The following is a 24,651-nucleotide window of genomic DNA, read 5'->3' as shown; positions in this document are numbered from 1 at the left end:
TCAGCTAACAGAGTTAAACCATACTTTTGATTGAGCAGATCTGAACTCTCTTTCTGTAGAAAATGCAACTGGACATTTGGAGCGCTAAGAGAGTAGTAGTGGAAAAAGGAATATATTCAAATATAAACTACACAGAAGCATTCTGTGAAACTTCTTTCTGATCTGAGCATTCAGCTAACAGAGTTAAACCATACTTTTGATTGAGCAGTTTTGAAACACTCTTTCTGTAGAAAATGCAACTGGACATTCGTAGCGCTAAGTTGGTAATAGGGGAAAAAAGAATATGTTCAAATATAAACTACACAGAAGCATTGTATGAAACTTCTTTCTGTTCTGTGCATTCAACTAACAGAGTTGAACCTTACTTTTGACTGAGCCTTTCTGAAACACTCTTTCTGTAGAAACTGCAATTGGACATTCTGAGCGCTAAGAGGCCTATATTGGGAAAAATAATATCTTCAAATAAAAACTACACAGAAGCATTGTGTGAAACTTATTTCTGATATGTTCATTAAGCTAACAGAGTTAAACCATACTTTTGATTGCGCAGTTCTGAACACTCTTTCTGTAGAAAATGCAAGTGGACATTCGGAGCGCTAAGAGGGTAATAGTGGAAAAAGGAATATATTCAAATATAAACTACACAGTAGCATTCTGTGAAAATTCTTTCTGTTCTGTGCATTCAACTAACAGAGTTGAACCTTACTTTTGATTGAGCCGTTCTGAAACACTCTTTCTGTAGAAACTGCAATTGGACATGCTAAGCGCTAAGAGGCCTACATTGGGAAAAAGAATATCTTCAAATAAAAACTACACAGATGCATTCTGTGAAACTTATTTCTGATCTGTAAATTCAGTTAACAGAGATAAAACATATTTTTGATTGAGCAGTTATGAAACACTCTTTTTGTAGAAAATGCAAGTGGAGATTCGGAGCGCTAAGAGGGTAATAGTGGAAAAAGGAATGTCTTCAAATATAAACTACACAGAATCATTCGGTGAAACTTCTTTCTGATCTGTGCATTCAGCTAACAGAGTTAAAACATACTTTTGATTGAGCAGATCTGAACACTCTTTCTGTTGAAAATGCAACTGGACATTTGGAGCGCTAAGAGCGTAGTAGTGGAAAAAGGAATATATTCAAATATAAACTACACAGAAGCATTCTGTGAAACTTCTTTCTGATCTGAGCATTCAGCTAACAGAGTTAAACCATACTTTTGATTGAGCAGTTTTGAAACACTCTGTCTGTAGAAAATGCAACTGGACATTCGTAGCGCTAAGTGGGTAATAGTGGAAAAAAGAATATGTTCAAATATAAACTACACAGAAGCATTGTATGAAACTTCTTTCTGTTCTGTGCATTCAACTAACAGAGTTGAACCTTACTTTTGATTGAGCCGTTCTGAAACACTCTTTCTGTAGAAACTGCAATTGGACATTCTGAGCGCTAAGAGGCCTATATTGGGAAAAAGAATGTCTACAAATAAAAACTACACAGAAGAATTGTGTGAAACTACTTTCTGTTCTGATTGTTCAACTAAAAGAGTTGAACCTTAGTTTTGATTGAGCCGTTCTGAAACACTCTTTCTGTAGAAAATGCAAGTGGAGATTCGGAGCGCTAAGAAGGTAATAGTGGAAAAAGGAATGTCTCCAAATATAAACTACACAGAATCATTCTGTGAAACTTCTTTCTGATCTGTGCATTCAGCTAACAGAGTTAAACCATACTTTTGATTGAGCAGATCTGAACACTCTTTCTGTAGAAAATGCAACTGCACATTTGGAGCGCTAAGAGCGTAGTAGTGGAAAAAGGAATATATTCAAATATAAACTACACAGAAGCATTCTGTGAAACTTCTTTCTGATCTGAGCATTCAGCTAACAGAGTTAAACCATACTTTTGATTGAGCAGTTTTGAAACCCTCTGTCTGTAGAAAATGCAACTGGACATTCGTAGCGCTAAGTGGGTAATAGGGGAAAAAAGAATATGTTCAAATATAAACTACACAGAAGCATTGTATGAAACTTCTTTCTGTTCTGTGCATTCAACTAACAGAGTTGAACCTTACTTTTGACTGAGCCTTTCTGAAACACTCTTTCTGTAGAAACTGCAATTGGACATTCTGAGCGCTAAGAGGCCTATATTGGGAAAAATAATATCTTCAAATAAAAATTACACAGAAGCATTGTGTGAAACTTATTTCTGATATGTTCATTAAGCTAACAGAGTTAAACCATACTTTTGATTGCGCAGTTCTGAACACTCTTTCTGTAGAAAATGCAAGTGGACATTCGGAGCGCTAAGAGGGTAATAGTGGAAAAAGGAATATATTCAAATAGAAACTACACAGTAGCATTCTGTGAAAACTCTTTCTGTTCTGTGCATTCAGCTAACAGAGTTGAACCTTACTTTTGATTGAGCCGTTCTGAAACACTCTTTCTGTAGAAACTGCAATTGGACATGCTAAGCGCTAATAGGCCTACATTGGAAAAAAGAATATCTTCAAATAAAAACTACACAGATGCATTCTGTGAAACTTATTTCTGATCTGTAAATTCAGTTAAGAGAGATAAAACATATTTTTGATTGAGCAGTTATGAAACACTCTTTTGTAGAAAATGCAAGTGGAGATTCGGAGCGCTAAGAGGGTAATAGTGGAAAAAGGAATGTCTTCAAATATAAACTACACAGAATCATTCGGTGAAACTTCTTTCTGATCTGTGCATTCAGCTAACAGAGTTAAACCATACTTTTGATTGAGCAGATCTGAACACTCTTTCTGTTGAAAATCCAACTGGACATTTGGAGCGCTAAGAGCGTAGTAGTGGAAAAAGGAATATATTCAAATATAAACTACACAGAAGCATTCTGTGAAACTTCTTTCTGATCTGAGCATTCAGCTAACAGAGTTAAACCATACTTTTGATTGAGCAGTTTTGAAACTCTCTGTCTGTAGAAAATGCAACTGGACATTCGTAGCGCTAAGTGGGTAATAGTGGAAAAAAGAATATGTTCAAATATAAACTACACAGAAGCATTGTATGAAACTTCTTTCTGTTCTGTGCATTCAACTAACAGAGTTGATCCTTACTTTTGATTGAGCCTTTCTGAAACACTCTTTCTGTAGAAACTGCAATTGGACATTCTGAGCGCTAAGAGGCCTATATTGGGAAAAATAATATCTTCAAATAAAAACTACACAGAAGCATTGTGTGAAACTTATTTCTGATATGTTCATTAAGCTAACAGAGTTAAACCATACTTTTGATTGCGCAGTTCTGAACACTCTTTCTGTAGAAAATGCAAGTGGACATTCGGAGCGCTAAGAGGGTAATAGTGGAAAAAGGAATATATTCAAATATAAACTACACAGTAGCATTCTGTGAAAATTCTTTCTGTTCTGTGCATTCAACTAACAGAGTTGAACCTTACTTTTGATAGAGCCGTTCTGAAACACTCTTTCTGTCGAAACTGCAATTGGACCTGCTAAGCGCTAAGAGGCCTACATTGGGAAAAAGAATATCTTCAAATAAAAACTACACAGATGCATTCTGTGAAACTTATTTCTGATCTGTAAATTCAGTTAACAGAAATAAAACATATTTTTGATTGAGCAGTTATGAAACACTCTTTTTGTAGAAAATGCAAGTGGAGATTCGGAGCGCTAAGAGGGTAATAGTAGAAAAAGGAATGTCTTCAAATATAAACTACACAGAATCACTCGGTGAAACTTCTTTCTGATCTGTGCATTCAGCTAACAGAGTTAAAGCATACTTTTGATTGAGCAGATCTGAACACTCTTTCTGTTGAAAATGCAACTGGACATTTGGAGCGCTAAGAGCGTAGTAGTGGAAAAAGGAATATATTCAAATATAAACTACACAGAAGCATTCTGTGAAACTTCTTTCTGATCTGAGCATTCAGCTAACAGAGTTAAACCATACTTTTGATTGAGCAGTTTTGAAACACTCTGTCTGTAGAAAATGCAACTGGACATTCGTAGCGCTAAGTGGGTAATAGTGGAAAAAAGTATATGTTCAAATATAAACTACACAGAAGCATTGTATGAAACTTCTTTCTGTTCTGTGCATTCAACTAACAGAGTTGAACCTTACTTTTGATTGAGCCGTTCTGAAACACTCTTTCTGTAGAAACTGCAATTGGACATTCTGAGCGCTAAGAGGCCTATATTGGGAAAAAGAATGTCTACAAATAAAAACTACACAGAAGAATTGTGTGAAACTTCTTTCTGTTCTGTTTGTTCAACTAAAAGAGTTGAACCTTAGTTTTGATTGAGCCGTTCTGAAACACTCTTTCTGTAGAAAATACAAGTGGAGATTCGGAGCGCTAAGAGGGTAATAGTGGAAAAAGGAATGTCTCCAAATATAAACTACACAGAATCATTCTGTGAAACTTCTTTCTGATCTGAGCATTCAGCTAACAGAGTTAAACCATACTTTTGATAGAGCAGATCTGAACGCTCTTTCTGTAGAAAACGCAACTGGACATTTGGAGCGCTAAGAGAGTAGTAGTGGAAAAAGGAATATATTCAAATATAAACTACACAGAAGCATTCTGTGAAACTTCTTTCTGATCTGAGCATTCAGCTAACAGAGTTAAACCATACTTTTGATTGAGCAGTGTTGAAACACTCTGTCTGTAGAAAATGCAACTGGACATTCGTAGCGCTAAGTGGGTAATAGTGGAAAAAAGAATATGTTCAAATATAAACTACACAGAAGCATTGTATGAAACTTCTTTCTGTTCTGTGCATTCAACTAACAGAGTTGAACCTTACTTTTGATTGAGCCGTTCTGAAACACTCTTTCTGTAGAAACTGCAATTGGACATTCTGAGCGCTAAGAGGCCTATATTGGGAAAAAGAATGTCTACAAATAAAAACTACACAGAAGAATTGTGTGAAACTTCTTTCTGTTCTGATTGTTCAACTAAAAGAGTTGAACCTTAGTTTTGATTGAGCCGTTCTGAAACACTCTTTCTGTAGAAAATGCAAGTGGAGATTCGGAGCGCTAAGAAGGTAATAGTGGAAAAAGGAATGTCTCCAAATATAAACTACACAGAATCATTCTGTGAAACTTCTTTCTGATCTGTGCATTCAGCTAACAGAGTTAAACCATACTTTTGATTGAGCAGATCTGAACACTCTTTCTGTAGAAAATGCAACTGCACATTTGGAGCGCTAAGAGCGTAGTAGTGGAAAAAGGAATATATTCAAATATAAACTACACAGAAGCATTCTGTGAAACTTCTTTCTGATCTGAGCATTCAGCTAACAGAGTTAAACCATACTTTTGATTGAGCAGTTTTGAAACACTCTGTCTGTAGAAAATGCAACTGGACATTCGTAGCGCTAAGTGGGTAATAGGGGAAAAAAGAATATGTTCAAATATAAACTACACAGAAGCATTGTATGAAACTTCTTTCTGTTCTGTGCATTCAACTAACAGAGTTGAACCTTACTTTTGACTGAGCCTTTCTGAAACACTCTTTCTGTAGAAACTGCAATTGGACATTCTGAGCGCTAAGAGGCCTATATTGGGAAAAATAATATCTTCAAATAAAAATTACACAGAAACATTGTGTGAAACTTATTTCTGATATGTTCATTAAGCTAACAGAGTTAAACCATACTTTTGATTGCGCAGTTCTGAACACTCTTTCTGTATAAAATGCAAGTGGACATTCGGAGCGCTAAGAGGGTAATAGTGGAAAAAGGAATATATTCAAATAGAAACTACACAGTAGCATTCTGTGAAAACTCTTTCTGTTCTGTGCATTCAGCTAACAGAGTTGAACCTTACTTTTGATTGAGCCGTTCTGAAACACTCTTTCTGTAGAAACTGCAATTGGACATGCTAAGCGCTAATAGGCCTACATTGGAAAAAAGAATATCTTCAAATAAAAACTACACAGATGCATTCTGTGAAACTTATTTCTGATCTGTAAATTCAGTTAACAGAGATAAAACATATTTTTGATTGAGCAGTTATGAAACACTCTATTTGTAGAAAATGCAAGTGGAGATTCGGAGCGCTAAGAGGGTAATAGTGGAAAAAGGAATGTCTTCAAATATAAACTACACAGAATCATTCGGTGAAACTTCTTTCTGATCTGTGCATTCAGCTAACAGAGTTAAACCATACTTTTGATTGAGCAGATCTGAACACTCTTTCTGTTGAAAATGCAACTGGACATTTGGAGCGCTAAGAGCGTAGTAGTGGAAAAAGGAATATATTCAAATATATACTACACAGAAGCATTCTGTGAAACTTCTTTCTGATCTGAGCATTCAGCTAACAGAGTTAAACCATACTTTTGATTGAGCAGTTTTGAAACACTCTGTCTGTAGAAAATGCAACTGGACATTCGTAGCGCTAAGTGGGTAATAGTGGAAAAAAGAATATGTTCAAATATAAACTACACAGAAGCATTGTATGAAACTTCTTTCTGTTCTGTGCATTCAACTAACAGAGTTGAACCTTACTTTTGATTGAGCCTTTCTGAAACACTCTTTCTGTAGAAACTGCAATTGGACATTCTGAGCGCTAAGAGGCCTATATTGGGAAAAATAATATCTTCAAATAAAAACTACACAGAAGCATTGTGTGAAACTTATTTCTGATATGTTCATTAAGCTAACAGAGTTAAACCATACTTTTGATTGCGCAGTTCTGAACACTCTTTCTGTAGAAAATGCAAGTGGACATTCGGAGCGCTAAGAGGGTAATAGTGGAAAAAGGAATATATTCAAATATAAACTACACAGTAGCATTCTGTGAAAATTCTTTCTGTTCTGTGCATTTAACTAACAGAGTTGAACCTTACTTTTGATAGAGCCGTTCTGAAACACTCTTTCTGTCGAAACTGCAATTGGACCTGCTAAGCGCTAAGAGGCCTACATTGGGAAAAAGAATATCTTCAAATAAAAACTACACAGATGCATTCTGTGAAACTTATTTCTGATCTGTAAATTCAGTTAACAGAGATAAAACATATTTTTGATTGAGCAGTTATGAAACACTCTTTTTGTAGAAAATGCAAGTGGAGATTCGGAGCGCTAAGAGGGTAATAGTAGAAAAAGGAATGTCTTCAAATATAAACTACACAGAATCACTCGGTGAAACTTCTTTCTGATCTGTGCATTCAGCTAACAGAGTTAAAGCATACTTTTGATTGAGCAGATCTGAACACTCTTTCTGTTGAAAATGCAACTGGACATTTGGAGCGCTAAGAGCGTAGTAGTGGAAAAAGGAATATATTCAAATATAAACTACACAGAAGCATTCTGTGAAACTTCTTTCTGATCTGAGCATTCAGCTAACAGAGTTAAACCATACTTTTGATTGAGCAGTTTTGAAACACTCTGTCTGTAGAAAATGCAACTGGACATTCGTAGCGCTAAGTGGGTAATAGTGGAAAAAAGTATATGTTCAAATATAAACTACACAGAAGCATTGTATGAAACTTCTTTCTGTTCTGTGCATTCAACTAACAGAGTTGAACCTTACTTTTGATTGAGCCGTTCTGAAAGACTCTTTCTGTAGAAACTGCAATTGGACATTCTGAGCGCTAAGAGGCCTATATTGGGAAAAAGAATGTCTACAAATAAAAACTACACAGAAGAATTGTGTGAAACTTCTTTCTGTTCTGTTTGTTCAACTAAAAGAGTTGAACCTTAGTTTTGATTGAGCCGTTCTGAAACACTCTTTCTGTAGAAAATGCAAGTGGAGATTCGGAGCGCTAAGAGGGTAATAGTGGAAAAAGGAATGTCTCCAAATATAAACTACACAGGATCATTCTGTGAAACTTCTTTCTGATCTGTGCATTCAGCTAACAGAGTTAAACCATACTTTTGATTGAGCAGATCTGAACACTCTTTCTGTAGAAAATGCAACTGGACACTTGGAGCGCTAAGAGAGTAGTAGTGGAAAAAGGGATATATTCAAATATAAAATACACAGAAGCATTCTGTGAAACTTCTTTCTGATCTGAGCATTCAGCTAACAGAGTTAAACCATACTTTTGATTGAGCAGTTTTGAAACACACTGTCTGTAGAAAATGCAACTGGACATTCGTAGCGCTAAGGGGGTAATAGTGGAAAAAAGAATATGTTCAAATATAAACTACACAGAAGCATTGTATGAAACTTCTTTCTGTTCTGTGCATTCAACTAACAGAGTTGAACCTTACTTTTGATTGAGCCTTTCTGAAACACTCTTTCAGTGGAATCTGCAATTGGACATTCTGAGCGCTAAGAGGCCTATATTGGGAAAAATAATATCTTCAAATAAAAACTACACAGAAGCATTGTGTGAATCTTATTTCTGATATGTTCATTAAGCTAACAGAGTTAAACCATACTTTTGATTGCGCAGTTCTGAACACTCTTTCTGTAGAAAATGCAAGTGGACATTCGGAGCGCTAAGAGGGTGATAGTGGAAAAAGGAATATATTCAAATATAAACTACACAGTAGCATTCTGTGAAAATTCTTTCTGTTCTGTGCATTCAACTAACAGAGTTGAACCTTACTTTTGATTGAGCCGTTCTGAAACACTCTTTCTGTAGAAACTGCAATTGGACATGCTAAGCGCTAAGAGGCCTACATTGGGAAAAAGAATATCTTCAAATAAAAACTACACAGATGCATTCTGTGAAACTTATTTCTGATCTGTAAATTCAGTTAAGAGAGATAAAACATATTTTTGATTGAGCAGTTATGAAACACTCTTTTGTAGAAAATGCAAGTGGAGATTCGGAGCGCTAAGAGGGTAATAGTGGAAAAAGGAATGTCTTCAAATATAAACTACACAGAATCATTCGGTGAAACTTCTTTCTGATCTGTGCATTCAGCTAACAGAGTTAAACCATACTTTTGATTGAGCAGATCTGAACACTCTTTGTGTTGAAAATGCAACTGGACATTTGGAGCGCTAAGAGCGTAGTAGTGGAAAAAGGAATATATTCAAATATAAAATACACAGAAGCATTCTGTGAAACTTCTTTCTGATCTGAGCATTCAGCTAACAGAGTTAAACCATACTTTTGATTGAGCAGTTTTGAAACACTCTGTCTGTAGAAAATGCAACTGGACATTCGTAGCGCTAAGTGTGTAATAGTGGAAAAAAGAATATTTTCAAATATAAACTACACAGAAGCATTGTATGAAATTTCTTTCTGTTCTGTGCATTCAACTAACAGAGTTGAACCTTACTTTTGATTGAGCCTTTCTGAAACACTCTTTCTGTAGAAACTGCAATTGGACATTCTGAGCGCTAAGAGGCCTATATTGGGAAAAATAATATCTTCAAATAGAAACTACACAGAAGCATTGTGTGAAACTTATTTCTGATATGTTCATTAAGCTAACAGAGTTAAACCATACTTTTGATTGCGCAGTTCTGAACACTCTTTCTGTAGAAAATGCAAGTGGACATTCGGAGCGCTAAGAGGGTAATAGTGGAAAAAGGAATATATTCAAATACAAACTACACAGAAGCATTCTGTGAAAATTCTTTCTGTTCTGTGCATTCAACTAACAGAGTTGAACCTTACTTTTGATTGAGCCGTTCTGAAACACTCTTTCTGTAGAAACTGCAATTGGACATGCTAAGCGCTAAGAGGCCTACATTGGGAAAAAGAATATCTTCAAATAAAAACTACACAGATGCATTCTGTGAAACTTATTTCTGATCTGTAAATTCAGTTAACAGAGATAAAACATATTTTTGATTGAGCAGTTATGAAACACTCTTTTTGTAGAAAATGCAAGTGGAGATTCGGAGCGCTAAGAGGGTAATAGTAGAAAAAGGAATGTCTTCAAATATAAACTACACAGAATCATTCGGTGAAACTTCTTTCTGATCTGTGCATTCAGCTAACAGAGTTAAACCATACTTTTGATTGAGCAGATCTGAACACTCTTTCTGTTGAAAATGCAACTGGACATTTGGAGCGCTAAGAGCGTAGTAGTGGAAAAAGGAATATATTCAAATATAAACTACACAGAAGCATTCTGTGAAACTTCTTTCTGATCTGAGCATTCAGCTAACAGAGTTAAACCATACTTTTGATTGAGCGGTTTTGAAACACTCTGTCTGTAGAAAATGCAACTGGACATTCGTAGCGCTAAGTGGGTAATAGTGGAAAAAAATATATGTTCAAATATAAACTACAAAGAAGCATTGTATGAAACTTTTTCTGTTCTGTGCATTCAACTAACAGAGTTGAACCTTACTTTTGATTGAGCCGTTCTGAAACACTCTTTCTGTAGAAACTGCAATTGGACATTCTGAGCGCTAAGAGGCCTATATTGGGAAAAAGAATGTCTACAAATAAAAACTACACAGAAGAATTGTGTGAAACTTCTTTCTGTTCTGTTTGTTCAACTAAAAGATTTGAACCTTAGTTTTGATTGAGCCGTTCTGAAACACTCTTTCTGTAGAAAATACAAGTGGAGATTCGGAGCGCTAAGAGGGTAATAGTGGAAAAAGGAATGTCTCCAAATATAAACTACACAGAATCATTCTGTGAAACTTCTTTCTGATCTGAGCATTCAGCTAACAGAGTTAAACCATACTTTTGATTGAGCAGATCTGAACGCTCTTTCTGTAGAAAACGCAACTGGACATTTGGAGCGCTAAGAGAGTAGTAGTGGAAAAAGGAATATATTCAAATATAAACTACACAGAAGCATTCTGTGAAACTTCTTTCTGATCTGAGCATTCAGCTAACAGAGTTAAACCATACTTTTGATTGAGCAGTTTTGAAACACTCTGTCTGTAGAAAATGCAACTGGACATTCGTAGCGCTAAGTGGGTAATAGTGGAAAAAAGAATATGTTCAAATATAAACTACACAGAAGCATTGTATGAAACTTCTTTCTGTTCTGTGCATTCAACTAACAGAGTTGAACCTTACTTTTGATTGAGCCTTTCTGAAACACTCTTTCTGTAGAAACTGCAATTGGACATTCTGAGCGCTAAGAGGCCTCTATTGGGAAAAATAATATCTTCAAATAAAAACTACACAGAAGCATTGTGTGAAACTTATTTCTGATATGTTCATTAAGCTAACAGAGTTAAACCATACTTTTGATTGCGCAGTTCTGAACACTCTTTCTGTAGAAAATGCAAGTGGACATTCGGAGCGCTAAGAGGGTAATAGTGGAAAAAGGAATATATTCAAATATAAACTACACAGTAGCATTCTGTGAAAATTCTTTCTGTTCTGTGCATTCAACTAACAGAGTTGAACCTTACTTTTGATTGAACCGTTCTGAAACACTCTTTCTGTAGAAACTGCAATTGGACATGCTAAGCGCTAAGAGGCCTACATTGGGAAAAAGAATATCTTCAAATAAAAACTACACAGATGCATTCTGTGAAACTTATTTCTGATCTGTAAATTCAGTTAACAGAGATAAAACATATTTTTGATTGAGCAGTTATGAAACACTGTTTTTGTAGAAAATGCAAGTGGAGATTCGGAGCGCTAAGAGGGTAATAGTGGAAAAAGGAATGTCTTCAAATATAAACTACACGGAATCATTCGGTGAAACTTCTTTCTGATCTCTGCATTCAGCTAACAGAGTTAAACCATACTTTTGGTTGAGCAGATCTGAACACTCTTTCTGTTGAAAATGCAACTGGACATTTGGAGCGCTAAGAGCGTAGTAGTGGAAAAAGGAATATATTCAAATATAAACTACACAGAAGCATTCTGTGAAACTTCTTTCTGATCAGAGCATTCAGCTAACAGAGTTAAACCATACTTTTGATTGAGCAGTTTTGAAACACTCTGTCTCTAGAAAATGCAACTGGACATTCGTAGCGCTAAGTGGGTAATAGTGGAAAAAAGAATATGTTCAAATATAAACTACACAGAAGCATTGTATGAAACTTCTTTCTGTTCTGTGCATTCAACTAACAGAGTTGAACCTTACTTTTGATTGAGCCGTTCTGAAACACTCTTTCTGTAGAAACTGCAATTGGACATTCTGAGCGCTAAGAGGCCTATATTGGGAAAAAGAATGTCTACAAATAAAAACTACACAGAAGAATTGTGTGAAACATCTTTCTGCTCTGTTTGTTCAACTAAAAGTGTTGAACTTTAGTCTTGATTGAGCCGTTCTGAAACACACTTTCTGTAGAAAATGCAAGTGGAGATTCGGAGCGCTAAGAGGGTAATAGTGGAAAATGGAATGTCTCCAAATATAAACTACACAGAATCATTCGGTGAAACTTCTTTCTGATCTGTGCATTCAGCTAACAGAGTTAAACCATACTTTTGATTGAGCAGATCTGAACTCTCTTTCTGTAGAAAATGCAACTGGACATTTGGAGCGCTAAGAGATTAGTAGTGAAAAAAGGAATATATTCAAATATAAACTACACAGAAGCATTCTGTGAAACTTCTTTCTGATCTGAGCATTCAGCTAACAGAGTTAAACCATACTTTTGATTGAGCAGTTTTGAAACACTCTGTCTGTAGAAAATGCAACTGGACATTCATAGCGCTAAGTGGGTAATAGTGGAAAAAAGAATATGTTCAAATATAAACTACACAGAAGCATTGTATGAAACTTCTTTCTGTTCTGTGCATTCAACTAACAGAGTTGAACCTTACTTTTGATTGAGCCTTTCTGAAACACTCTTTCTGTAGAAACTGCAATTGGACATTCTGAGCGCTAAGAGGCCTCTATTGCAAAAAATAATGTCTTCAAATAAAAACTACACAGAAGCATTGTGTGAAACTTACTTCTGATATGTTCATTAAGCTAACAGAGTTAAACCATACTTTTGATTGCGCAGTTCTGAACACTCTTTCTGTAGAAAATGCAAGTGGACATTTGGAGCGCTAAGAGGGTAATAGTGGAAAAAGGAATATATTCAAATATAAACTACACAGTAGCATTCTGTGAAAATTCTTTCTGTTCTGTGCATTCAACTAACAGAGTTGAACCTTACTTTTGATTGAGCCGTTCTGAAACACTCTTTCTGTAGAAACTGCAATTGGACATGCTATGCGCTAAGAGGCCTACATTTTGAAAAAGAATATCTTCAAATAAAAACTACACAGATGCATTCTGTGAAACTTATTTCTGATCTGTAAATTCAGTTAACAGAGATAAAACATATTTTTGATTGAGCAGTTATGAAACACTCTTTTTGTAGAAAATGCAAGTGGAGATTCGGAGCGCTAAGATGGTAATAGTGGAAAAAGGAATGTCTTCAAATATAAACTAGACAGAATCATTCGGTGAAACTTCTTTCTGATCTGTGCATTCAGCTAACAGAGTTAAACCATACTTTTGATTGAGCAGATCTGAACACTCTTTCTGTAGAAAATGCAACTGGACATTTGGAGCGCTAAGAGCGTAGTAGTGGAAAAAGGAATATATTCAAATATAAACTACACAGAAGCATTCTGTGAAACTTCTTTCTGATCTGAGCATTCAGCGAACAGAGTTAAACCATACTTTTGATTGAGCAGTTTTGAAACACTCTGTCTGTAGAAAATGCAACTGGACATTCGTAGCGCTAAGTGGGTAATAGTGGAAAAAAGAATATGTTCAAATATAAACTACACAGAAGCATTGTATGAAACTTCTTTCTGTTCTGTGCATTCAACTAACAGAGTTGAACCTTACTTTTGATTGAGCAGTTCTGAAACACTCTTTCTGTAGAAACTGCAATTGGACATTCTGAGCGCTAAGAGGCCTATATTGGGAAAAAGAATGTCTACAAATAAAAACTACACAGAAGAATTGTGTGAAACTTCTTTCTGTTCTGTTTGTTCAACTAAAAGAGTTGAACCTTAGTTTTGATTGAGCCGTTCTGAAACACACTTTCTGTAGAAAACGCAAGTGGAGATTCGGAGCGCTAAGAGGGTAATAGTGGAAAAAGGAATGTCTCCAAATATAAACTACACAAAATAATTCTGTGAAACTTCTTTCTGATCTGTGCATTCAGCTTACAGAGTTAAACCATACTTTTGATTGAGCAGATCTGAACACTCTTTCTGTAGAAAATGCAACTGGACATTTGGAGCGCTAAGAGAGTAGTAGTGGAAAAAGGAATATATTCAAATATAAACTACACAGAAGCATTCTGTGAAACTTCTTTCTGATCTGAGCATTCTGCTAACAGAGTTAAACCATACTTTTGATTGAGCAGTTTTGAAACACTCTGTCTGTAGAAAATGCAACTGGACATTCGTAGCGCTAAGCGGGTAATAGTGGAAAAAAGAATATGTTCAAATATAAACTACACAGAAGCATTGTATGAAACTTCTTTCTGTTCTGTGCATTCAAATAACAGAGTTGAACCTTACTTTTGATTGAGCCGTTCTGAAACACTCTTTCTGTAGAAACTGCAATTGGACATTCTGAGCGCTAAGAGGCCTATATTGGGAAAAAGAATGTCTACAAATAAAAACTACACAGAAGAATTGTGTGAAACTTCTTTCTGTTCTGTTTGTTCAACTAAAAGAGTTGAACCTTAGTTTTGATTGAGCCGTTCTGAAACACTCTTTCTGTAGGAAAAGCAAGTGGATATTCGGAGCGCTAAGAGGGTAATAGTGGAAAAAGGAATGTCTCAAATATAAACTACACAGAATCATTCTGAGAAACTTCTTTCTGATCTGTGCATTCAGCTAACAGAGTTAAACCATACTTTTGATTGAGCAGATCTGAACACTCTTTCTGTAGAAAATGCAACTGGACATTTGGAGAGCTAAGAGAGTAGTAGTAGAAAAAGGAATATATTCAAATATAAACTACACAGAAGCATTCTGTGAAACTTCTTTCTGATCTGAGCATTCAGCTAACAGAGTTAAACCATACTTTTGATTGAGCAGTTTTGAAACACTCTGTCTGTAGAAAATGCAACTGGACATTCGTAGCGCTAAGTGGGTAATAGTGGAAAAAAGAATATGTTCAATTATAAACTACACAGAAACATTGTATGAAACTTCTTTCTGTTCTGTGCATTCAACTAACAGAGTTGAACCTTACTTTTGATTGAGCCTTTCTGAAACACTCTTTCTGTAGAATCTGCAATTGGACATTCTGAGGGCTAAGAGGCCTCTATTGGGAAAAATAAAATCTTCAAATAAAAACTACACAGAAGCATTGTGTGAAACTTATTTCTGATATGTTCATTAAGCTAACAGAGTTAAACCATACTTTTGATTGCGCAGTTCTGAAAACTCTTTCTGTAGAAAATGCAAGTGGACATTCGGAGCGCTAAGAGGGTAATAGTGGAAAAAGGAATATATTCAAATATAAACTACACAGAAGCATTCTGTGAAACTTCTTTCTGATCTGAGCATTCTGCTAACAGAGTTAAACCATACTTTTGATTGAGCAGTTTTGAAACACTCTGTCTGTAGAAAATGCAACTGGACATTCGTAGCGCTAAGCGGGTAATAGTGGAAAAAAGAATATGTTCAAATATAAACTACACAGAAGCATTGTATGAAACTTCTTTCTGTTCTGTGCATTCAACTAACAGAGTTGAACCTTACTTTTGATTGAGCCGTTCTGAAACACTCTTTCTGTAGAAACTGCAATTGGACATTCTGAGCGCTAAGAGGCCTATATTGGGAAAAAGAATGTCTACAAATAAAAACTACACAGAAGAATTGTGTGAAACTTCTTTCTGTTCTGTTTGTTCAACTAAAAGAGTTGAACCTTAGTTTTGATTGAGCCGTTCTGAAACACTCTTTCTGTAGGAAATGCAAGTGGATATTCGGAGCGTTAAGAGTGTAATAGTGGAAAAAGGAATGTCTCCAAATATAAACCACACAGAATCATTCTGAGAAACTTCTTTCTGATCTGTGCATTCAGCTAACAGAGTTAAACCATACTTTTGATTGAGCAGATCTGAACACTCTTTCTGTAGAAACTGCAACTGGACATTTGGAGCGCTAAGAGAGTAGTAGTGGAAAAAGGAATATATTCAAATATAAACTACACAGAAGCATTCTGTGAAACTTCTTTCTGATCTGAGCATTCTGCTAACAGAGTTAAACCATACTTTTGATTGAGCAGTTTTGAAACACTCTGTCTGTAGAAAATGCAACTGGACATTCGTAGCGCTAAGCGGGTAATAGTGGAAAAAAGAATATGTTCAAATATAAACTACACAGAAGCATTGTATGAAACTTCTTTCTGTTCTGTGCATTCAAATAACAGAGTTGAACCTTACTTTTGATTGAGCCTTTCTGAAACACTCTTTCTGTAGAAACTGCAATTGGACATTCTGAGCGCTAAGAGGCCTATATTGGGAAAAAGAATGTCTACAAATAAAAACTACACAGAAGAATTGTGTGAAACTTCTTTCTGTTCTGTTTGTTCAACTAAAAGAGTTGAACCTTAGTTTTGATTGAGCCGTTCTGAAACACTCTTTCTGTAGGAAATGCAAGTGGATATTCGGAGCGCTAAGAGGGTAATAGTGGAAAAAGGAATGTCTCAAATATAAACTACACAGAATCATTCTGAGAAACTTCTTTCTGATCTGTGCATTCAGCTAACAGAGTTAAACCATACTTTTGATTGAGCAGATCTGAACACTCTTTCTGTAGAAAATGCAACTGGACATTTGGAGAGCTAAGAGAGTAGTAGTAGAAAAAGGAATATATTCAAATATAAACTACACAGAAGCATTCTGTGAAACTTCTTTCTGATCTGAGCATTCAGCTAACAGAGTTAAACCATACTTTTGATTGAGCAGTTTTGAAACACTCTGTCTGTAGAAAATGCAACTGGACATTCGTAGCGCTAAGTGGGTAATAGGGGAAAAAAGAATATGTTCAAATATAAACTACACAGAAGCATTGTATGAAACTTCTTTCTGTTCTGTGCATTCAACTAACAGAGTTGAACCTTACTTTTGACTGAGCCTTTCTGAAACACTCTTTCTGTAGAAACTGCAATTGGACATTCTGAGCGCTAAGAGGCCTATATTGGGAAAAATAATATCTTCAAATAAAAATTACACAGAAGCATTGTGTGAAACTTATTTCTGATATGTTCATTAAGCTAACAGAGTTAAACCATACTTTTGATTGCGCAGTTCTGAACACTCTTTCTGTAGAAAATGCAAGTGGACATTCGGAGCGCTAAGAGGGTAATAGTGGAAAAAGGAATATATTCAAATAGAAACTACACAGTAGCATTCTGTGAAAACTCTTTCTGTTCTGTGCATTCAGCTAACAGAGTTGAACCTTACTTTTGATTGAGCCGTTCTGAAACACTCTTTCTGTAGAAACTGCAATTGGACATGCTAAGCGCTAATAGGCCTACATTGGAAAAAAGAATATCTTCAAATAAAAACTACACAGATGCATTCTGTGAAACTTATTTCTGATCTGTAAATTCAGTTAAGAGAGATAAAACATATTTTTGATTGAGCAGTTATGAAACCCTCTTTTGTAGAAAATGCAAGTGGAGATTCGGAGCGCTAAGAGGGTAATAGTGGAAAAAGGAATGTCTTCAAATATAAACTACACAGAATCATTCGGTGAAACTTCTTTCTGATCTGTGCATTCAGCTAACAGAGTTAAACCATACTTTTGATTGAGCAGATCTGAACACTCTTTCTGTTGAAAATCCAACTGGACATTTGGAGCGCTAAGAGCGTAGTAGTGGAAAAAGGAATATATTCAAATATAAACTACACAGAAGCATTCTGTGAAACTTCTTTCTGATCTGAGCATTCAGCTAACAGAGTTAAACCATACTTTTGATTGAGCAGTTTTGAAACTCTCTGTCTGTAGAAAATGCAACTGGACATTCGTAGCGCTAAGTGGGTAATAGTGGAAAAAAGAATATGTTCAAATATAAACTACACAGAAGCATTGTATGAAACTTCTTTCTGTTCTGTGCATTCAACTAACAGAGTTGATCCTTACTTTTGATTGAGCCTTTCTGAAACACTCTTTCTGTAGAAACTGCAATTGGACATTCTGAGCGCTAAGAGGCCTATATTGGGAAAAATAATATCTTCAAATAAAAACTACACAGAAGCATTGTGTGAAACTTATTTCTGATATGTTCATTAAGCTAACAGAGTTAAACCATACTTTTGATTGCGCAGTTCTGAACACTCTTTCTGTAGAAAATGCAAGTGGACATTCGGAGCGCTAAGAGGGTAATAGTGGAAAAAGGAATATATTCAAATATAAACTACACAGTAGCATTCTGTGAAAATTCTTTCTGTTCTGTGCATTCAACTAACAGAGTTGAACCTTACTTTTGATAGAGCCGTTCTGAAACACTCTTTCTGTCGAAACTGCAATTGGACCTGCTAAGCGCTAAGAGGCCTACATTGGGAAAAAGAATATCTTCAAATAAAAACTACACAGATGCATTCTGTGAAACTTATTTCTGATCTGTAAATTCAGTTAACAGAAATAAAACATATTTTTGATTGAGCAGTTATGAAACACTCTTTTTGTAGAAAATGCAAGTGGAGATTCGGAGCGCTAAGAGGGTAATAGTAGAAAAAGGAATGTCTTCAAATATAAACTACACAGAATCACTCGGTGAAACTTCTTTCTGATCTGTGCATTCAGCTAACAGAGTTAAAGCATACTTTTGATTGAGCAGATCTGAACACTCTTTCTGTTGAAAATGCAACTGGACATTTGGAGCGCTAAGAGCGTAGTAGTGGAAAAAGGAATATATTCAAATATAAACTACACAGAAGCATTCTGTGAAACTTCTTTCTGATCTGAGCATTCAGCTAACAGAGTTAAACCATACTTTTGATTGAGCAGTTTTGAAACACTCTGTCTGTAGAAAATGCAACTGGACATTCGTAGCGCTAAGTGGGTAATAGTGGAAAAAAGTATATGTTCAAATATAAACTACACAGAAGCATTGTATGAAACTTCTTTCTGTTCTGTGCATTCAACTAACAGAGTTGAACCTTACTTTTGATTGAGCCGTTCTGAAACACTCTTTCTGTAGAAACTGCAATTGGACATTCTGAGCGCTAAGAGGCCTATATTGGGAAAAAGAATGTCTACAAATAAAAACTACACAGAAGAATTGTGTGAAACTTCTTTCTGTTCTGTTTGTTCAACTAAAAGAGTTGAACCTTAGTTTTGATTGAGCCGTTCTGAAACACTCTTTCTGTAGAAAATGCAATTGGACATGCTAAGCGCTAAGAGGCCTACATTGGGAAAAAGAATATCTTCAAATAAAAACTACACAGATGCATTCTGTGAAACTTATTTCTGATCTGTAAATTCAGTTAACAGAGATAAAACATATTTTTGATTGAGCAGTTATGAAACACTCTTTTTGTAGAGAATGCAAGTGGAGATTCGGAGCGCTAAGAGGGTAATAGTGGAAAAAGGAATATATTCAAATATAAAATACACAGAAGCATTCTGTGAAACTTCTTTCTGATCTGAGCATTCAGCTAACAGAGTTAAACCATACTTTTGATTGAGCAGTTTTGAAACACTCTGTCTGTAGAAAATGCAACTGGACATTCGTAGCGCTAAGTGTGTAATAGTGGAAAAAAGAATATTTTCAAATATAAACTACACAGAAGCATTGTATGAAATTTCTTTCTGTTCTGTGCATTCAACTAACAGAGTTGAACCTTACTTTTGATTGAGCCTTTCTGAAACACTCTTTCTGTAGAAACTGCAATTGGACATTCTGAGCGCTAAGAGGCCTATATTGGGAAAAATAATATCTTCAAATAAAAACTACACAGAAGCATTGTGTGAAACTTATTTCTGATATGTTCATTAAGCTAACAGAGTTAAACCATACTTTTGATTGCGCAGTTCTGAACACTCTTTCTGTAGAAAATGCAAGTGGACATTCGGAGCGCTAAGAGGGTAATAGTGGAAAAAGGAATATATTCAAATATAAACTACACAGTAGCATTCTGTGAAAATTCTTTCTGTTCTGTGCATTCAACTAACAGAGTTGAACCTTACTTTTGATAGAGCCGTTCTGAAACACTCTTTCTGTCGAAACTGCAATTGGACCTGCTAAGCGCTAAGAGGCCTACATTGGGAAAAAGAATATCTTCAAATAAAAACTACACAGATGCATTCTGTGAAACTTATTTCTGATCTGTAAATTCAGTTAACAGAGATAAAACATATTTTTGATTGAGCAGTTATGAAACACTCTTTTTGTAGAAAATGCAAGTGGAGATTCGGAGCGCTAAGAGGGTAATAGTAGAAAAAGGAATGTCTTCAAATATAAACTACACAGAATCATTCGGTGAAACTTCTTTCTGATCTGTGCATTCAGCTAACAGAGTTAAACCATACTTTTGATTGAGCAGATCTGAACACTCTTTCTGTTGAAAATGCAACTGGACATTTGGAGCGCTAAGAGCGTAGTAGTGGAAAAAGGAATATATTCAAATATAAACTACACAGAAGCATTCTGTGAAACTTCTTTCTGATCTGAGCATTCAGCTAACAGAGTTAAACCATACTTTTGATTGAGCGGTTTTGAAACACTCTGTCTGTAGAAAATGCAACTGGACATTCGTAGCGCTAAGTGGGTAATAGTGGAAAAAAGTATATGTTCAAATATAAACTACAAAGAAGCATTGTATGAAACTTTTTCTGTTCTGTGCATTCAACTAACAGAGTTGAACCTTACTTTTGATTGAGCCGTTCTGAAACACTCTTTCTGTAGAAACTGCAATTGGACATTCTGAGCGCTAAGAGGCCTATATTGGGAAAAAGAATGTCTACAAATAAAAACTACACAGAAGAATTGTGTGAAACTTCTTTCTGTTCTGTTTGTTCAACTAAAAGAGTTGAACCTTAGTTTTGATTGAGCCGTTCTGAAACACTCTTTCTGTAGAAAATGCAAGTGGAGATTCGGAGCGCTAAGAAGGTAATAGTGGAAAAAGGAATGTCTCCAAATATAAACTACACAGAATCATTCTGTGAAACTTCTTTCTGATCTGTGCATTCAGCTAACAGAGTTAAACCATACTTTTGATTGAGCAGATCTGAACACTCTTTCTGTAGAAAATGCAACTGCACATTTGGAGCGCTAAGAGCGTAGTAGTGGAAAAAGGAATATATTCAAATATAAACTACACAGAAGCATTCTGTGAAACTTCTTTCTGATCTGAGCATTCAGCTAACAGAGTTAAACCATACTTTTGATTGAGCAGTTTTGAAACACTCTGTCTGTAGAAAATGCAACTGGACATTCGTAGCGCTAAGTGGGTAATAGGGGAAAAAAGAATATGTTGAAATATAAACTACACAGAAGCATTGTATGAAACTTCTTTCTGTTCTGTGCATTCAACTAACAGAGTTGAACCTTACTTTTGACTGAGCCTTTCTGAAACACTCTTTCTGTAGAAACTGCAATTGGACATTCTGAGCGCTAAGAGGCCTATATTGGGAAAAATAATATCTTCAAATAAAAATTACACAGAAACATTGTGTGAAACTTATTTCTGATATGTTCATTAAGCTAACAGAGTTAAACCATACTTTTGATTGCGCAGTTCTGAACACTCTTTCTGTATAAAATGCAAGTGGACATTCGGAGCGCTAAGAGGGTAATAGTGGAAAAAGGAATATATTCAAATAGAAACTACACAGTAGCATTCTGTGAAAACTCTTTCTGTTCTGTGCATTCAGCTAACAGAGTTGAACCTTACTTTTGATTGAGCCGTTCTGAAACACTCTTTCTGTAGAAACTGCAATTGGACATGCTAAGCGCTAATAGGCCTACATTGGAAAAAAGAATATCTTCAAATAAAAACTACACAGATGCATTCTGTGAAACTTATTTCTGATCTGTAAATTCAGTTAACAGAGATAAAACATATTTTTGATTGAGCAGTTATGAAACACTCTATTTGTAGAAAATGCAAGTGGAGATTCGGAGCGCTAAGAGGGTAATAGTGGAAAAAGGAATGTCTTCAAATATAAACTACACAGAATCATTCGGTGAAACTTCTTTCTGATCTGTGCATTCAGCTAACAGAGTTAAACCATACTTTTGATTGAGCAGATCTGAACACTCTTTCTGTTGAAAATGCAACTGGACATTTGGAGCGCTAAGAGCGTAGTAGTGGAAAAAGGAATATATTCAAATATATACTACACAGAAGCATTCTGTGAAACTTCTTTCTGATCTGAGCATTCAGCTAACAGAGTTAAACCATACTTTTGATTGAGCAGTTTTGAAACACTCTGTCTGTAGAAAATGCAACTGGACATTCGTAGCGCTAAGTGGGTAATAGTGGAAAAAAGAATATGTTCAAATATAAACTACACAGAAGCATTGTATGAAACTTCTTTCTGTTCTGTGCATTCAACTAACAGAGTTGAACCTTACTTTTGATTGAGCCTTTCTGAAACACTCTTTCTGTAGAAACTGCAATTGGACATTCTGAGCGCTAAGAGGCCTATATTGGGAAAAATAATATCTTCAAATAAAAACTACACAGAAGCATTGTGTGAAACTTATTTCTGATATGTTCATTAAGCTAACAGAGTTAAACCATACTTTTGATTGCGCAGTTCTGAACACTCTTTCTGTAGAAAATGCAAGTGGACATTCGGAGCGCTAAGAGGGTAATAGTGGAAAAAGGAATATATTCAAATATAAACTACACAGTAGCATTCTGTGAAAATTCTTTCTGTTCTGTGCATTCAACTAACAGAGTTGAACCTTACTTTTGATAGAGCCGTTCTGAAACACTCTTTCTGTCGAAACTGCAATTGGACCTGCTAAGCGCTAAGAGGCCTACATTGGGAAAAAGAATATCTTCAAATAAAAACTACACAGATGCATTCTGTGAAACTTATTTCTGATCTGTAAATTCAGTTAACAGAGATAAAACATATTTTTGATTGAGCAGTTATGAAACACTCTTTTTGTAGAAAATGCAAGTGGAGATTCGGAGCGCTAAGAGGGTAATAGTAGAAAAAGGAATGTCTTCAAATATAAACTACACAGAATCACTCGGTGAAACTTCTTTCTGATCTGTGCATTCAGCTAACAGAGTTAAAGCATACTTTTGATTGAGCAGATCTGAACACTCTTTCTGTTGAAAATGCAACTGGACATTTGGAGCGCTAAGAGCGTAGTAGTGGAAAAAGGAATATATTCAAATATAAACTACACAGAAGCATTCTGTGAAACTTCTTTCTGATCTGAGCATTCAGCTAACAGAGTTAAACCATACTTTTGATTGAGCAGTTTTGAAACACTCTGTCTGTAGAAAATGCAACTGGACATTCGTAGCGCTAAGTGGGTAATAGTGGAAAAAAGTATATGTTCAAATATAAACTACACAGAAGCATTGTATGAAACTTCTTTCTGTTCTGTGCATTCAACTAACAGAGTTGAACCTTACTTTTGATTGAGCCGTTCTGAAAGACTCTTTCTGTAGAAACTGCAATTGGACATTCTGAGCGCTAAGAGGCCTATATTGGGAAAAAGAATGTCTACAAATAAAAACTACACAGAAGAATTGTGTGAAACTTCTTTCTGTTCTGTTTGTTCAACTAAAAGAGTTGAACCTTAGTTTTGATTGAGCCGTTCTGAAACACTCTTTCTGTAGAAAATGCAAGTGGAGATTCGGAGCGCTAAGAGGGTAATAGTGGAAAAAGGAATGTCTCCAAATATAAACTACACAGGATCATTCTGTGAAACTTCTTTCTGATCTGTGCATTCAGCTAACAGAGTTAAACCATACTTTTGATTGAGCAGATCTGAACACTCTTTCTGTAGAAAATGCAACTGGACACTTGGAGTGCTAAGAGAGTAGTAGTGGAAAAAGGGATATATTCAAATATAAAATACACAGAAGCATTCTGTGAAACTTCTTTCTGATCTGAGCATTCAGCTAACAGAGTTAAACCATACTTTTGATTGAGCAGTTTTGAAACACACTGTCTGTAGAAAATGCAACTGGACATTCGTAGCGCTAAGGGGGTAATAGTGGAAAAAAGAATATGTTCAAATATAAACTACACAGAAGCATTGTATGAAACTTCTTTCTGTTCTGTGCATTCAACTAACAGAGTTGAACCTTACTTTTGATTGAGCCTTTCTGAAACACTCTTTCAGTGGAATCTGCAATTGGACATTCTGAGCGCTAAGAGGCCTATATTGGGAAAAATAATATCTTCAAATAAAAACTACACAGAAGCATTGTGTGAATCTTATTTCTGATATGTTCATTAAGCTAACAGAGTTAAACCATACTTTTGATTGCGCAGTTCTGAACACTCTTTCTGTAGAAAATGCAAGTGGACATTCGGAGCGCTAAGAGGGTGATAGTGGAAAAAGGAATATATTCAAATATAAACTACACAGTAGCATTCTGTGAAAATTCTTTCTGTTCTGTGCATTCAACTAACAGAGTTGAACCTTACTTTTGATTGAGCCGTTCTGAAACACTCTTTCTGTAGAAACTGCAATTGGACATGCTAAGCGCTAAGAGGCCTACATTGGGAAAAAGAATATCTTCAAATAAAAACTACACAGATGCATTCTGTGAAACTTATTTCTGATCTGTAAATTCAGTTAAGAGAGATAAAACATATTTTTGATTGAGCAGTTATGAAACACTCTTTTGTAGAAAATGCAAGTGGAGATT

This window comes from Symphalangus syndactylus, chromosome 6, assembly GCF_028878055.3.
Source record: "Symphalangus syndactylus isolate Jambi chromosome 6, NHGRI_mSymSyn1-v2.1_pri, whole genome shotgun sequence".
Classification (NCBI taxonomy): Eukaryota; Metazoa; Chordata; class Mammalia; order Primates; family Hylobatidae; genus Symphalangus; species Symphalangus syndactylus.
The sequence above is the reverse complement of the archived record's forward strand: the minus strand, read 5'-3'. Positions refer to the sequence as shown.